Source organism: Gorilla gorilla, chromosome 3 (genome assembly GCF_029281585.2).
Source record: "Gorilla gorilla gorilla isolate KB3781 chromosome 3, NHGRI_mGorGor1-v2.1_pri, whole genome shotgun sequence".
Lineage (NCBI taxonomy): Eukaryota > Metazoa > Chordata > Mammalia > Primates > Hominidae > Gorilla > Gorilla gorilla.
Window position 1 is genome coordinate 142,703,416 of NC_073227.2, and position 16,853 is coordinate 142,720,268.

At 40.7% G+C, this 16,853-nt stretch overlaps 1 long non-coding RNA gene across 1 annotated transcript in view; it reads left to right on the plus strand.

The window, feature by feature from the left end:
- The window catches only part of LOC109026508 (uncharacterized), a 146,062-nt gene that overhangs the window by 99,025 nt on the left and 30,184 nt on the right, over window positions 1–16,853 (plus strand). Inside the window, exon 2 of the long non-coding RNA XR_010133488.1 lies at window positions 5,995–6,065. This is a non-coding gene — a long non-coding RNA (uncharacterized lncRNA). The remainder of the gene's footprint in view (window positions 1–5,994; window positions 6,066–16,853) is intronic.

A 16,853-nucleotide genomic window follows, 5' to 3' on the forward strand; every position in this document is an offset into this window, starting at 1 on the left:
AAGGAAGGAAGGAAGGAAGGAAGGAAGGAGAGAGAAAGGGAGCGAAAGAGAAAGAAATAAATTTAAGTTAAAAGGAGAAACCTTTTTTTTTTTGCTCTGTTTGTCAAAGGTTAAAAACATGACTATACTCAGTGTTAGGAGGGTGTGGGGTCACTTTCCTATCCAGATGATGTTAAAATACTACCTTGCTAGGGGAGTTTGACAATATGTATCAAAATAAAAATGCCTGTCTTTGTCTTGGCAATTCCTAGTTCAGGAATTTAATCAAAGGAAATAATAGAAAAGGGGCTCAAGGATGTGTATACAAATATTTTCATTGAAGTATTATTCATAATAACGGTTTCATTTAAATGTTGTTTACAGTATTGTTAAATAGTTTATGGTCCATCCTTTCCATGGAATGCTGTGCAGTTGATAATGTATACCTATGTTAGGATAGTTATCCACAATATATGACTAAGTAAAAACAACAACAGCATGCTATATACAGCTTAATCCTATTTCTGTTTTTTAAAACATATACATGCTTATATACATAGAAATAAATTTTAAAAATCCTCCAAGATTGTAAACATGAACTAGCCTTTCATTTTTATACTTATTTCTTTAATTTTTTGCAATGATCTTTGATTACTGTTTTTTTTTTTTTTTTTTTTGAGACGGAGTCTCACTCTGTCACCCAGACTGGAGTGCAGTGGCGCAATCTCGGCTCACTGCAAGCTCCGCCTCCCGGGTTCGCACCATTCTCCTGCCTCAGCCTCCTGAGTAGCTGGGACTACAGGTGCCCGCCACCACGCCCGGCTAATTTTTTGTATTTTTAGTTGAGATGGGGTTTCACCGTGTTAGCCAGGATGGTCTCGATCTCCTGACCTTGTGATCCTCCCACCTCGGCCTACCAAAGTGCTGGGATTACAGGCGTGAGCCACCATGCCCAGCCTGTTTACTTTTATTATCTGAAAAAAGCATTAAAATACAAATATTAAACACTCTACCCTAAAGGAGATCACATTTGTATATTCAGCATATTTTTTCAAGTTGGAATGTGAGTTGTCTACCAAGTCTAGAATCTACAGAATTGATAGCGCTAGCAAAGCTGTGAGACTGCCCCTCTTTTCAAAAACCTAAGCCCAGTATCATGAAGAGAGCAGGGAATCCAGAGACGACCTGCCTCCAGTCCTGTTCTCAGCATTTTTCTACTTAAGATAAATCAGACCCAGGTGATGTAATCATTTCTCTTGAGCAGGGAAGGAACTAAAGTTTATTGGGAGGTTCTTAACTTCTAGGCACTCTGCTGGATACTTTTATATCCTCCACCTGTGAGGCAAGTATCACTAGACAAAGTAACTGGTCGCAAATTGCACAGCTAGAAATTGGCAGTAATGACTCAAATCTAGCCCTGTGATTCCAAAACCTATGCTATTTCCCTGGGTTCCTTACTATCTGCTTTTTTGTGTTTGTGTGTTTACCAATATAGATGCCTGGTTTAGTATGAAATAGTCTATGCATTAAAATTTGCACTTAACTGCGTCTTCCTTAGAGGAGTCCTACAGTGGGCACATTCCTGTCATGACCTGGCTTTCTTTAACTGGCTAGTGACTCATATATTCTTCCATCCATCTATCCATCCTTACATATATCATCTGCATTCATCCATCCTTTTGTCTGGAATTTGTTAAGAGCAATATAGTTTATAGTTTAAAAGTATGATCCATAGAACCCAATTGGCTGGGTTCAAATTGTGGCTCTACTGCTTAGTAGATATAATGGCCAAGTTGCTTAAAGACTTTGTGCCTTCTTTTCCTGTAAAATGGAAATGATAACAGTACCTACCTCATAATGTTGCTGTGAACATTAAATGAGTTAATCAACTTAAAGTACTTAAGGCAGAGCCTGGCATGTAATAAGCACATCATCCCCATCATTAGTATTAATACCATGCACCAGGTACTGGGCTAGATGCAGAAATTTCAAAATAGAACAAGATAGGGTTTCTGCCTTCAGGGAGCTTATAGTCTAGTGAAAGAAATAGATATGCCAATACCATACGGACAGAGTGTTGTGCTGGTAGCACTGGCAAGGGTGGGGCCAAGGGGGGCTTTCCAGGGAAGATGTTGTCTAATCTGAAGTGAACCCAGCAAACGTGGGAAAAGCAGGGACCAAGGCCTGGAAGCAGGGATGTGTGGCCAGCTTGAGGCACAAACTGGTGGAGAATTACTGAGGTGCAGAATGCTGGAGAGGTACTGGGGAGTTGGAACTGGAGAGGGGACGTCAGCTCTTGTTCTTTGGCAACACTTTTTTTTTTTTTGAGATGGAGTCTCCCTCTGTTGCCCAGGCTGGAGTGCAGTGGCGCAATCTCTGCCCACTGCAACCTCCACCTCCCGGGTTCCAGTGATTCTCCTGCCTCAGCCTCCCAGGTAGCTGGGATTACAGGCACGTGCCACCACACCCAACTAATTTTTGTATTTTTAGTAGAGACAGGGTTTCACCATATTTGTCAGGCTGGTCACCTGACCTCAGGTGATCCACCCGCCTTGACCTCCCAAAATGCTAGGATTACAGGCGTGAACCACAGTGCCTGGCCCTTTGGCAACTTTTATAAAGTCCCCTGAATCTAATGCACCTGACCATACTCCTCTCCTTTTCTTGCTTTTAAACCTTTCTCCCTATTACAGCCGTTAATTATATCAGACCTAAAAGATAAGGTCAGGATCATAGGCAACACCTCTCCTTTCATTATGCATTCAGTTTCTGTGGTTGACTAACTGAATGTTCCAGCTACACCTGTGTCTGGAAACTTCAGCATATTTAGAGTCTCGGACCGTGAAAGTGGGATCCAAAGTGTCCCAGGCTTTGGGGAAAACTGACTTCCCAGGCATCTGAGTATGGCAGGCTTTTCTCACAAGCTGCCTCCCAGTACACAGAGCAACATCATATGCTGGGGGCCATACCCCTGCCTTCAGCAGAAATCACAGCGTGCCTGCGGGGCAGGATGACCGGCTTAGGCAGGCAGAGTTTATTACAGTTCTTACATTGTCCTTCTCAAAAATTATTATGTTCCAAGGGCGGAATGCCAGTGATGCAACTCTACTGACTCTGAGTTTTACAAGTCTGTCTTAATCAGTCTCCAGGATTGCTCTCCCTCTATTTCTTAATTCCCCTTTAGAGTTTCAAGTAGTACATGTTTTCAGATTATTCAGCTTTAATTTATGCCCCATTCATCAAGAAAATTGTGTATTTTTAATTTTGGTCTTCAATCATTGCATTCCACAGGTTCTCTCTGTGTAAAATATAGTTAGGCCAAAAGATTCTCATTCTATTTTGAGATTCCGTTTGAAAGTGAATCAAGGGTGCTCACAAAACTGGTTACCATTTTCCAGAAATGGTTCAAACCCTGTTACCTATATTTATCTTCAAAAGGACTTTTGTAGTTTTATCATAATACCCTTGGTGTTTCTCTTTTGGCTTCAGCTTGCTTTCTGTTTTTTGGTGTAACATCCTCCATTGTGTATTTTTGGCAACAGAGCTAGTCTGAATCAGTCTTCCTTTCATTTCTGAGGCAAACTGGTGATTCATCTTTAGCATGGGAACCACTTTTACAAACACGGCTGTTACTGTTTTCTGTCACTGAGGTTTGAGTTAGGAAGATAGATCAAGGAAAGTTGTCTCAAGAGACATTCAAGTTTGCAATTCGTTCTTCATGGTTGCTGCTGTCTACAGCACCCAAAAGAATGTGAGTGCAGGTCAGGTCCCTTTGGCCTGCCTTTGACACCACCCCTGCTTGAGGGGGAAGTTGAGATGTGTGGAGGAGGATGGGCTGAAAGTTGCATGGAAAAGTAATAAAATCATGTGCCTCCTCTTGTGCTATACTGAGAAGGGCCTACCATCACCTATATTGTATTCCTGCCAAAAATGTTTAATCTGAACCTAATGGTGAGGAAACAATTGGGCACGTTCAAATTGAGAAGTATTTTGCAAAACAGCTGGCTTAGGCTCTTCAAAAATGTCAATGCAATGAAAAACAACAACAATTAAAACTTGGGGAATCGTTCTAGATTAGTTCTCAAAATGTAGGCCCTGGAACTAGCAGCATGGGTATCACCTAGGAGCTTATTGGAAAAGCATAATCTCAAACCCCACCACAGAACTATAGAGTTAGAATCTACATTTTAACAAGATTCCAGCTGATTTGTATGCACACTCAAATCTGAGAAGCTCTGCTCTAGTATACAATTAATATTCAAATTGTCCCAATAGTCTCAGCAATATCCCTCTTTCCTGTTCCCTGCCCTACACCCTCCCCAAGTCTTAATCTAGTCAAGTATCTCATATTACATTTGTCAAGTCTCTTTTACTTTAGAACTGTGGCTCTAAAACTTTAGCATGCATCAGATTCACTTGGAGGGTTTGTGGAAACACAGATTGCCACCCCTCCCCCAACCTTATTTCTTAGTGGTGGTGTTAGTTGCTGTTGACTCTGGGACCACACTTTGAGTACCAAGATGTCAAATAATAGTACATATTATTTCAGTGTTAAATTTCTAAGTGTAATAATCATGGTTATATAGGAAAAGGCCTTTGTCCCTAAGAGATTCTTGCTAAAGTATTTAGAGATTAAGTATCATGATATCTACAACTAACTCACAGATGATTCTGTAAAACCAAGAAACAACTAGATGGATGGATGGAGCATGGATGCATGGAGTGGATGGATGGATGTGATATGGACAGTGATAGGGAAATACCGGGTAGGAGAGGGTGCTTCCCTGGCAAAGGCTCCACCCTCAAGCCTGAAGACCCATGGCCCTAAGTGGGAACAGCCATTTCTATTTTCATGCCCAAAAAGTTGCCTTTCAGCTCACCACACCCGCTATCCTGTACCCCGTACCTATATAAACCCCAAGTTCCAGAAGCAGAAGAGCAGATGAGGAGATAAGGAGACAAGCAAATGGCAGAATGATGTGGCAGAGAAAGAGAGAAGAGAATGTCTGAACACCAAGAGGAGTGTGACTGGGGGCGGTTGGAGAGAAGTTCGGCCACTGGACAGCCAAACTCCAGGGGAAGATCATCTTCCCACTCCATCTCCCCTTCCAGCTCCCCATCCATTGTTCTGAGAGCCACCTCCACCACTCAATAAAACCCACATTCATCCTTCAAGCCTGTGTGTGACCCGATTCTTCCAGGATACTGGGCAAGAGCTCAGAATACAAAAAGCTGTCACAGTGGCTCTCTGCCCTTGAGAAAAAGCAGAGGTCCATTGAGCTGGTTAACACTTAAGCCTTCTGTGGACAGCAAGGCTAGAAGAGCATTGTAACACTGGGGCCACAGGCACCCACCTCCACACACTACTGTGGTGCCAGAGCCCAAAGCGCTCACCCCAGCTCCTGCACCTGCCTGTCTGCATGCTCCCCCATCCTGTCAGGGGTTTGAGCAGCCAACAGGAGAGCCACACCCCTGTCACACGTCCTATGAGGGAAATCAGAGAACTCTCCCATTTCAGGTGGATGAGGAATAGATGGATAAAACAAATGTGACAAAATATTAACAATCAGTGAACATTAACATAGATGAACAATGAACATAGTGAACAAAATAGTTGAGGGAACAAATAAACAGACAAACTGTAGGGGAGGAAAAAACCTTTTCCTCTACCCTCTTAGGCTCACTGCCCAGGACTCTGCAAATTAGACTGCTAAAAGATTGACAACTGAAAAGGCACACATATTTTATTTATGTTAATTTTTACATAACGAGGGGACCTTTTTTAGAAAAGAAGTGAAGACCCAAAGAAGCAGGTCTGGGAACTTATATGGCATTTTAAACAAAGAACAATACATTGCAAGATATGTGACAAGAAAAGAAAAGGGTTTGGGGCTTCCAAGCACTGCAACCTGTGGGTAGGTAAATATGTGGGGGAAACTAATGGAAGATAAAGCTATCTTAGCAAGATTTGTTTGTGCAGGTCCACCTCAGTGCTGACGTTCTGTTTTCTTCAAGGTCGTGGTACTTTTCTGGGAGAAGAGATTTATGGCAGTCCTTATTTCTCAGGAGTTTCTGCTTTTACTCAGGTAAGGGAAGCTCTGGGAAGCCTTCTTTCTGCATCTGTTGAATCCCAAATGTCTTCAGCTCGAAATAATTTTTATGCTAAAGTGGCATATTTTAGTGCAGCATATTCTGATCCTCTTCAAAACAGTGTCGACCTAGAGGTTGTAGATTTTATGTGGAGTCTGGAAAGAGCAGTGTTTGGGTGGATCTGATTTGCAGCTCCTCACTGCTTAGTGAGCAGAGTATAGTATGTGACCCAATAACCAGCCCTATTATTTTAACCTGAAGAGCTGAATCAAAGCTGGTCTTGTAGGTAATGTTTTGTCCCATTATGACCAATGGGAGGGGTAACCATACTGAAATGATTTCACTAATATTAAGTCTTCAACCAACATTTTCTTACCATTTGTTTATGGCATCAGGAATATTTGACCCTTGCCATCTCTGTCCAGTCAGCAACCATCCATGGGTGTTTAGAGTAGGCAGTGGGAGGGCTGTTCCATTAATCACTGAGATGGGTAGGTCAAAGCACCCTGGTCTAGTTGAGGAAGGAATGCAGATTCTGGTTCTGGCAATGCCAATTAAGAGGTAATGTTGTCAAGGCAGGTCACTTAGGCCCTTTGGCTTGGTGTTTCCGTGTCTGTAGTCTGATTGTTGGACTAGAGCAGAGATTTTCAAATTGTGTTTTGTGGAACCTTCAGAGATTCCCTAAAGATACCTCAGGGACTACTGAAAGGAGTGGGGGGTACCTGTTAGGAAGGTTTGAGGAGAAGGTTCCTCCCCTACTCCAACCACACATAGTGAACCATTCACCCCTGTGTGGTGATGGCAGGTGGGACACTGATGGGAGGAATAAGGTGGTGGAGTGGGGAGAGAATACAAAGAAAGGCAGGGTGCTCCTTGGCCACATATGAACCACCTCATTCTTGTGAAAGTTTATTGAGTGCCTCCTAGTTCAGGCCAGACATCCTCATGAAGACTGAAGAGGTGACCAAGGCAGCACAGGGTCCAAGGACACAGGCTTCTTAGAGGAGGTGTTTTTCAGTCAGATCCCCAAAAGCAGCTCCAAAACCCATGACTGATTCTAAGGCTGGTGTATGCCCTGTCTCGCTCTCCATAGCAAAAAGAGAGGACTTTTTTCATGTTGCCACTGTAAATGCCCTGTGTGAGCTACATGCTTCAGTAAGAAATGCCCAGTATCCCTTGGCACCAGCCACAATTTGCCTTAAATTGTGAACTAATTCATTTTTCTTTGAATTATTTCACTATTGCTTACACTTAGCTGTAATTCTAAACAAACAACTTTGCCAGCGAGCTGTAATGTTTACACTGACCGTAACCGAGTTTCTAGATGTCCAGATACTTTCTTGACAGCACCTCCTGCCACAGCATACTGTCCCACCAGTCAGGCGAGGTCTGCAGGCCAGGTCCCCTGCAGGAAGACATGGCAATGCTAGCTAAGATGTCTTGGGTTAGGCATCTGTTTCTCCTGTGCATGCACACACACACAAATGCGCGCGCACACACACACACACACACACACAGTAACTAGATAACTATTAGTCACCAAGGCATAAATTTTATACTCTGAAAAATGTAAACGGACACCACATTCCCTATTGTTACAAGTTTAGTCCAGCAGTTAGTCCCAGTTTTGCTTCTATAGGAACTAGGAAATAAACCCTAATCACATTGGTGACCCACAGTCTCAGATACTACAGTAGGCAAGAGTTTGATATTACTTTTCTTTAAAATCACATATATACACAAGCATACACACACACAAACAAGCCTCATATTAAAGATTTCTTCTTGGATTTGCATTCACTTCCTCTATATCCACTGTTGCACTTGCTTCTGGTCACACTGATCTGCCACAGTCTTGCATAAGTCACTTAGCCTTTCTCAGCCTTGCTATCTCTATTTATAACATGAGAGAGTTTGCAAGTTCCCGAGGGGCCATGCTGTCTTTGGCCTAATTCTGTGCCATGTTCTCTGCCTAGAAGCCTGCACCACTCTCCAAGTTTGCCCCTCAGGAGACATTTGGCAATATCTAGAGACATTTTTGGTTGTCACAACTTTGAGGAAAGGGGATGTGACTGACATCTAAGTAGAGGCCGGAGATACTATTAAACATCCTATAATGCAAAAGTAAGCCCTTACAACAAATACTTATCTGGTCCAAATGTCAGTAGTGCCAAGGTTGAGAAACCCTTTTCTAGACCTAGTAATTCCTACAAGTTCTTTACCTAGAAATTTAAATGTCACTTCCCCCAAAGACCCCTGTCTAATACCCTAAACTGAAGAAAAAGCTATCAGAGCACTTGTCCCCATATGCTGTAATTGTTCTTTACCCATTTTTTTCTTTTTAGAAGATGAAGGAATATTTCTTGTTTAGTGCTTTATGTATCTCTCAAGCTTAGCACATAATGTAGCAGAATAAGGGAATGGATAGATGGATGGATGGTGTCTTAGTCCATTTAGTGTTGCTATACAGAATAACTGAAACTGGGTAATTTATTTAAAAAAGAGAGAGATTTATTTAGCTTAGGATTATACAGACTGGAAAGTTCAAGGGCGTGGCCCTGGCTTCTGGTGAGGTCTTTCATGCTGGGACATAACATGGTGGAGAAGGTCAATGGAGAAATAGACATGTGCAAAGAAGACACAAAACCCAAGGGGAATCGTTGGCTTTATAACAAACCACTATTATGGGAACTAGTTCAGTCTTGCCAGAGTGAGAACTCACTACCATGAGAACAGCACCAAGCCTTTCATGAGAGATTTACCTCCATGACCCAAACACCTCCCATTAGGCCCCACCTCCCAACACAGACACATTGTCATCTAAGACTCCAGGCAAGCTCCTTTAGACTGTAAGCCTGTAAAATAAAAAAATAAGTTACAGTTAATCATTATTGTACAACATTGGTTGGAACTTCATGGGTCCACTTATACATGAATTTTTTTCTGCTTCTGCCACCCCTAAGACAGCAAGGCCAAACACTTCTCTTCCTCATCTTCCTCAGCCTACTCGAAATGAAGGATATTGACCTTTATAAGAATGAAGGATAAAGACCTTTATGAGGATGAAAACCTTTATGATGATCCACTTTCACTTGATAAAGAGTAAATGTATTTTCTCTTCTTTATTATTTTGTGAATAACATTCGCTTTTCTCTAGCCTACTTTATTATGAGAATATAGTATATAATACATATATAAAATATGTGTTCGTTCACTGTTCATGTTATTGGCAAGGCTTCTGGTCAACAGTAGGCTATTATAGTTAAGTTTTGGGGGAGACAAAAGTTATATGTAGATTTTTGACTCTGCAAGGGGTCAGCACCTGAACTCACACATTGTTCAGGGGGTCAACTGTATTTACTTCCAAGATAAAATCGTTGTACAGGCATTGGGTAAACATTCCCATTCCAAAAGGGAGAAATTAGTCAAAAGAAATAAATGACAAGCCCCACACAAGTCCAAAACCCAGAAAGGAAGTCATTAAATCTTAAAGCTCCAGAATAAACTCTTAGATTCCATGTTTCTCATCCTGGACTCAATGGTGCAAGGGGTGGACTCTCATGGCTTTGCTGGTTGTAGCCCACATGACTGCTCTAACAGGCTGGAGTTAAATGTATGTGGCTTTTTCAGGCTATGGCTGAACATAGCCAGTGGCTCCACCACTGTGGGGTCCTGGCTGTAGCCCCACCTGTGTGGCTTCACTAGGCATTGCTGTGGTGGGGACTCTGCAGCAACTCTGACCTCACATTTCTGCTCAGCATTTCCCTAGTAGTTGCACTCTGTGGTGGCTCCATTCTTTCAACAAATCTCTCCCTGGGCCCACAGGCTTTTCCATTCAGCCTTTGAAATGTAGGTGGAGAAAGCCACACTTCCATAGCTCTTGCATTCTGTGAGTCTGCAGACTTAGCATCACATGGAAGCCACAAAGGCTTACTGCTTCAGCCCTCCAGAGCGACAGCCTGAGCCATATGTGGGGCCATTTGAGACATGGCTACTCTAGCTCAAGCAACCAAGATGTGGGGAGCAGTGTCCTGAGATAGTGTAGGAGTGTGGTACCCTGGGGACTGTCCCCCAAAACCATTCTTTCCTCTCAGGCCTTTGGACTCATGATGGGAAGGGTGTCTTCAAAGATCTTTGAAATGCCTTTGAGACCTTTTTCCCAGTGTTTTGATTATTAGCACCTGGCTCCCTTTTGTCAATGCCCATCTCTATAGCAAGCAGTAGCTGAGTCACACCCTTGGATTCCTCTCCTGAAAACTCCTTTTTCATTCTCTGTCACATAGCCAGGCTGTGAATTCTCCAAGTTTTTAATACTCTGCTTCTCTTTTAATTTTAAATTCTGTCTTTAGGTCATTTCTGTGCTGCCATAACTGAGCATAAGCTGTTAAAAGTAACCACACAGCTTCTTGAGTGCTTTGCTGCCTAGAAATTTCTTCCACCAGATATCCTAGTTCACTGACTTAAGTTCAGCCTTCCACAAGGCCCTAGGCATGGACACAATGCAGCCAAGTTCTTTTCCCTGGTGTAACATTGGTGACCTTTGCTCCAGTTCCCAACAAGTTTCTCCTCACTTCTGTCTGAGACCTTGTCAGAATGTCCTTTACTGTCCATGTTTCTATCATTATTTTGGTCATGACCACTCAGCCAGCCTTTAAGAAGTTCCAAACTTTCTCACGTCTTTTTGTCTTCTGAGCCTCCACCACAGTCACCCTCAATGCTCTGTTCATGGCAATACAGACTTTCTAGCCTGCTCTTCCAAACTCTTTCAACCTCTGCCCATTACCCAGTTCCAAAGCCACCTATCTTTATAGCCACACCCATTCCTCGGTACCAATTTTCTGTCTTAGTCTGTTTTGTGTTGCTATAACAGAATACCTGAGACTATGTAATTTATAAAGAGGCTCATTTATGCCATAGTTCTGCAGGCTGAGAAGTTCAAGGGCATGACCCTGGGCTCTGGAAAGGGCTTTCATGCTGTATCATTAAATGGTGGAGAAGATCAAAGGGGAAGTGGACATGTGCAAAGAAGAGAGGTGTCCTGGCTTTATAACCCACTCTGGAAGGAACTAATTTAGTCTTGCCAGAGTGAGAATTCACTACCACAAGAATGGCACTACATCATTCATGAGGGACCCACCTCCAAGACCCAAACACCTCCCACTAGGCCCCGCCTCCCATTACTGTTACATTGGGAATCAAATTTCAATAAGAGTTTTGGTGGGGACAAACAATATCCAAACTATGGCGGATGGATAAAGTATTATTAGTTTGCTAGAGCTGCTATAAAATGCCACAGGGTGGGTGGCTTAACCAAAATAAATTTATTTTCTCACAGTTCCAGAGGATGGAAATCCAAAATCGAGGTGTCAGCAGGTGTTATTGCTTGAATGTTTGTAACTTCCAAAACTCATGTTGAAACTTAGTCCCTGGTGTGGCAGTATTACAAGATTAAGAGATGGGGCCTTTAAGAGGTGATTGGGTCATGAGGACTTTGATCTCATGAATGGATTAATTCATTCTTGGATTAATGAATTAATAAATTATCATGGAATGGGACTTGTGGCTTTGTAGGAAAAGGCAGAGAGACCTGATCTAGCACACTCAGCCCCTTTGCCATGTGATGCCCTGTGCTGCCTCAGGACACTGGAGAGAGTCCCCACCAGGAAGAAGGCTTTTACCAGATGCAGTCCTTTGTTCTTGGACTTCTCAGCCTCCATAGCTGTAAGAAATACATTTCTCTTCTTTATAATTTGCCCAGTTTCGGGTTTTCTGTTATGAACAACAGAAAACAGACTAAGACAGCAGGTTTAGTTTCTTCTGAAGCTTCTTTCCTTGACTTCCAGATTGCTGTCTTCTCAGTGTGTCCTCACAGTGACCATTTGGTACCACTTTAGAGCCTGACTTTTCTACGTCCATCCAAATTTCTCCTTCTTATAAGGACACCAGTCAGATTGGATTAAGTCCACCCTAATTTTTAACTTATCACCTATTTTATCTTAATCACCTCTTTACAGGCCCTATCTCCAAATATAGTCACAGTCTGAGGTACTAAAGGTTAGGTCTTTAACATATAAATTTGGGGGTGGGGAATACAATTCAGCCTGTAACAGATGGATTTTCATTATCTCTGACATTCTGAGGTTCAACTCCTTAGGAATGTGTCTTAATTCAAGACAGTTCTCCTGGTCTCTTCCCAGTACTAGCAGCTTTTCTTCAACAATCTCTCCACCTTTTATTTCAAATAACTGAGGACTGTGAGATCAGCAAATAAAAATTATCTGTTGTAACCTTAGAGCTCACATCCTTAAAGAGATTATCAAAGGCAGACATCAATCCATCATTGAATCCTGCCTCCCCTACTTACAAACTGTGTGCTCTTGGGCAATTTCAGTTTCTGCTCTGAAAAATGGTATGATAATTATATGAACCTTCAAAAGATAGTGCTAGGATTCAGTAAGATAATACATAAAATATGCCTAAGATAGTGCCTGGCACATAGTAAGTATTCAGTGAATGTTGCGAGGGTGGGGGTGTTTGGGTGTTTCAGCTATTGAGGTTTTTTGTGTGTGTTAATTACACTTTTTTTCAATATCACAGTAAAGTTTTTCTTTCACGTTAGTAAAAACTTTGATATTTTCAAGGCAAAACATATTTTGCTTTCTAAGTCTTTCCTTTTAGTTGAAGTTACAGATAACTTAAGAAACCAAATTGTCATCAAGTTTTTACTCACAACTCCTACCCTGATACCCTGTGTAACCCTAACTCTCAGAAGCTAATGATGGGCTAATGGAAAAATGAGAGGAAAGAGATTTTTAGGACCTAGATCCCCTCTGTCAACTTCATCATCTCCGTCTCATCCATCCCAGCATTCACTCCTGCATTAATCTTGTAGATTCTTGTTCCTTACTATCTCTTAAATATTTCTCCTTCCTAATAGGCTCATCTCTCCACCTTGGCTGAGACCCTCACCACTTGTTCAGTACCACTTTAGAGCCTGACTTCCCTGATCCTGGACCATGTACCTTCACACCCACACCCTGACTCTGCCCTCAATTTGATTTTGCCAAAATATAATGCCTCAATGGCTTCCTCTAGCTTTCAGGATAAACTTCAAACTACTTAATCCATGAGCCCTTTCCAATTTGACCCCTACTTTCTTCTATAGCTTCTTCCTCTCCCTGCCCCTCCCTCTGAAGGCTCTGTGCTGTTTCACAGGTCTGTCCCTCTCCGTATGTCACACTTTCTACTTCAAATCCCCTTCCTCTGTCCTTCACCTAGTCAGCTCCTGCTTGTTCTTCAAACATCCACCTCCTCCAGGAAGCCTTCTTTACTCTCTAGGCTCCAATAGTAGCTTTTATTTATTAAGGAAAATTTGCATACAATGAAATGCACAAATCTTAAGTATTAATTCAAGAAGTTTTAATAAATGTATACACACCCATGTAACCACTACCTCAATAAAAATATAGAAAAATGTTTGTGCTCCTTCCCAGTCGATCCTCACCCCCACCATTCATAAACACCCACCCCACCCTCCTAATTTCTACCACCACAGATTAGTTTTGCCTATTCTTGAACTTCACATAAATGGAATCATGGAATCACACTCTTCTCTGTCTGTTTTCTTTTGCTTAATATAGTGTTATTGCAATTCATCCATGTAGTATGTTACAGTAGTTCATTCTCTTTTTTAAAATTGCTGAGTAGAATTCCATTGCATGAACATATTACAGTTTGGTTAAACATTCACTGCCCTATTGATGGGCATTTGAACTGCTTTTATTTTTTGGCTGTTATGAATAAAGCTGTTATGAACACTGCTAGCATTTTTTATACATCCATGCTTTGCTCTTGATCTTAAGAGAAGAGTTTAATATCTCACCATTAAGTTTAGTGTTAGCAGTAGGTTTTTTAAAATTTTCCTTTATCAGAATGAGGACGTTTTCTCCTTAGTTTGCGGAGCTTTTTTTTCTTTTTAAATGGTGAAGAGGTGCTAAATATTTTCAAAAATTCTTTTGCATTTATTAAAATAATAATTTGTTTTTTCTCCTTTATTCTGTTTATATAGTGAATTAATTGATTTTGAATGTTAAACAGTCTTTGCGTTCTTTGCATGAATCATAGTCATGATTAATACAATTTTATATATTGCTGGATAAAACTTGTCAATTTAAAAGTATTTTTTGCTTCTATGTTTATGAAGGATATTGGTCTCTGATTTTCTTTTCTCAAAAGATTTACTTAAGTTTTGGTATCGGTATTCTGCTGACCTCATAAAATAAATATGGAAGTATTCCCTCATCCTTTGTTTTCTAGAAGAGTTTTTGTAAACTTGATATCATTTCTTTAAAAAATGATCAATATAATTCACTAGGGAAGCCCTGGGCTGACAGTGTTCCTGTGAGACTGTTTTTATTATTATTATGAACTCTATTTCTTTAATAGATATAGAGCTCTTCATATATTCTATTTTTTCTTGTATCCGTTTTAGTAAATTTATCTTTCAAAGAATTTGTCCATTTTATCTACTTCTTAAAATGTAAACAAATTTTAAAAATTATTTTAAAAATTTTAAAATTAATTTTATAATTGGTTATCTAAACCTCATTTTTTGTTTGTCAGTCTTGCTTGGGATTTGTCCTTTATTTTATTTTATTTTTTGAGGCAGAGTCTCACTCTGTCACCTGGGCTGGAGTTCAGTGGCACTATCTTGGCTCACTGCAACCTCCCTCCCAGGTTCAAGAGATTCCTGTGCCTCAGCCTCCTCAGTAGCTGGGATTACAGGCACATGCCACCACATCCAGCTAAGTTTTTGAATTTTTAGTAGAGGCGGGGTTTCGCTATGTTGGTCAGTCTGGTCTTGAACTCCTGGCCTCAGCTGATCTGCCCTCTTTGGCCTCCCAAAATGCTGGGATTACAGGCATGAGCCACTATGCCAGTCTGGATTTGTTGATTTTATTAATCTTTTCAAAGAACATATTTTTGGCTTTTCTTAATTTTTTTGTTTGTTTTCTATTTCATAGATTTCTGCTCTTTTCCTTATTTTCTTCATTCTACTTCCTTCAAGTTTATTTTACTCTTCTTTTTTTAGCTTCTTAAGATGGAATCCTAGTGATTTTAGACCTTTTTTTGTATTACAAGTATTTAATGCTAAAAAGTCCCTGTACAGGACGGGTGCGGTGGCTCAAGCCGGTAATCCCAGCACTTTGGGAGGCCGAGGCAAGCGGATCACGAGATCAGGAGTCCGAGACCAGCCTGCTTAGTATGGTGAAACCCCGTCTCTACTAAGAAAAAAAAAAAAAGCCGGGCATGGTGGCTCACACGCCTGTAGTCCCATCTACTCGGGAGGCTGAGGCAGAAGAATCGCTTGAACCTGAGAGGCAGAGGTTACAGTAAGCCAAGATCATGCCACTGCACTCCAGCCTGGGCAACAGAGCAAGACTTTGTTCAAAAAATAAAATAAAATTAATTAGCTGCATCCCACAATTTTGATATGTTGTGTTTGTATTATTACTAATTCAAAATATTTTCTAGTATCTTTTGCGATTTCTTCTTTGACTCATGGGTTATTTAGAAATCTATTTCTTAATTTCCAAATACTTAGGACTTATCTAGCTATCTTATTATTAATGATTTCTAACTTAATTTCATCGTGGTAATAAAACACATACTTTGAGATTTTGAAATTTATTGAGTTTTATTTTACGGCTGAGAATATGACCTGTCTTGCTGGTCATATTCTTGAATGTTCTATGTGCAATTATAAAGAATGTTTACATTGAAGTTGTTGTTAGTGTTCCATAAATAGTAGTTAGAGCGAGTTGTTTGATAGTTGTATTAGTCCATTCCTGTGTCACCATAAAGAAATACCTGAGGCTGGGTCATCTATAAAGAAAAGAGGTTTAATTGACTTACAGTTCTACAGGCTGTACAGTGCTGGCATTTGCTTCTGGTGAGGGCCTCAGGAAACTTACAAGCATGGCAGAAGGTGAAGTGGGAGTAAGCATGTCACATGGTGAGTGAGGAAGCAAGAGAGCAAGGGGAGAGGTGCAACACATTTTTAAATAACCAGATATCATGTGAACTAACTGAGCAAGAACTCATTTATCACCAAGGGGATGGTGCTAAACCATTCATGAGGGATCTGCTTCCATGAGCCAGTCATCTCCACCAGGCCCCACCTCCAACATTGGGAACCATATTTCAACATGAGATTTGGAGGGGACAAACATCTGAACCATATCAACAGCGATATTCAAATATTCTGTATACTCGGTGATTTTTTTTTGTCTAGTTGGTCTACAAATTACTGAGGGAGGTGTGTTAAAAATTGCCAATTATAACTGTGGATTTGGTTATTTGTTCCTTTAGTTTTTTCAGTATTTGCTTCATGTGTTTTGAAGCTCTGTGTTAGACGCATACACACTTATAATTGTAATGTATTCCTGATGAAATGATTCATTTATCATTATGAAATGTTCAATGTTCATCTCTTTCACTGGTACTACTTCTTGCTTTGAAGTGTATTTTATCTGATATTAACATTAGAACACACCTTCTAATACTTAATATTTTTATCACATATCTTTTTCTGTTCCTTTAAACCTACCTATGATTTTATATTTAAAGTGTGTCTCTTGTAGAAAGCATATAGCTGTGTTTTGTATTTTTACAAAGTCTGTTTCTGCTTTTTAATAGTGTTTAGTCCATTTTCATTTAATATTATTAGTTATATGGTTGGATTGAAGTCTATCATTTTCCTGTGTGTTTTCTCTTCATCCTGT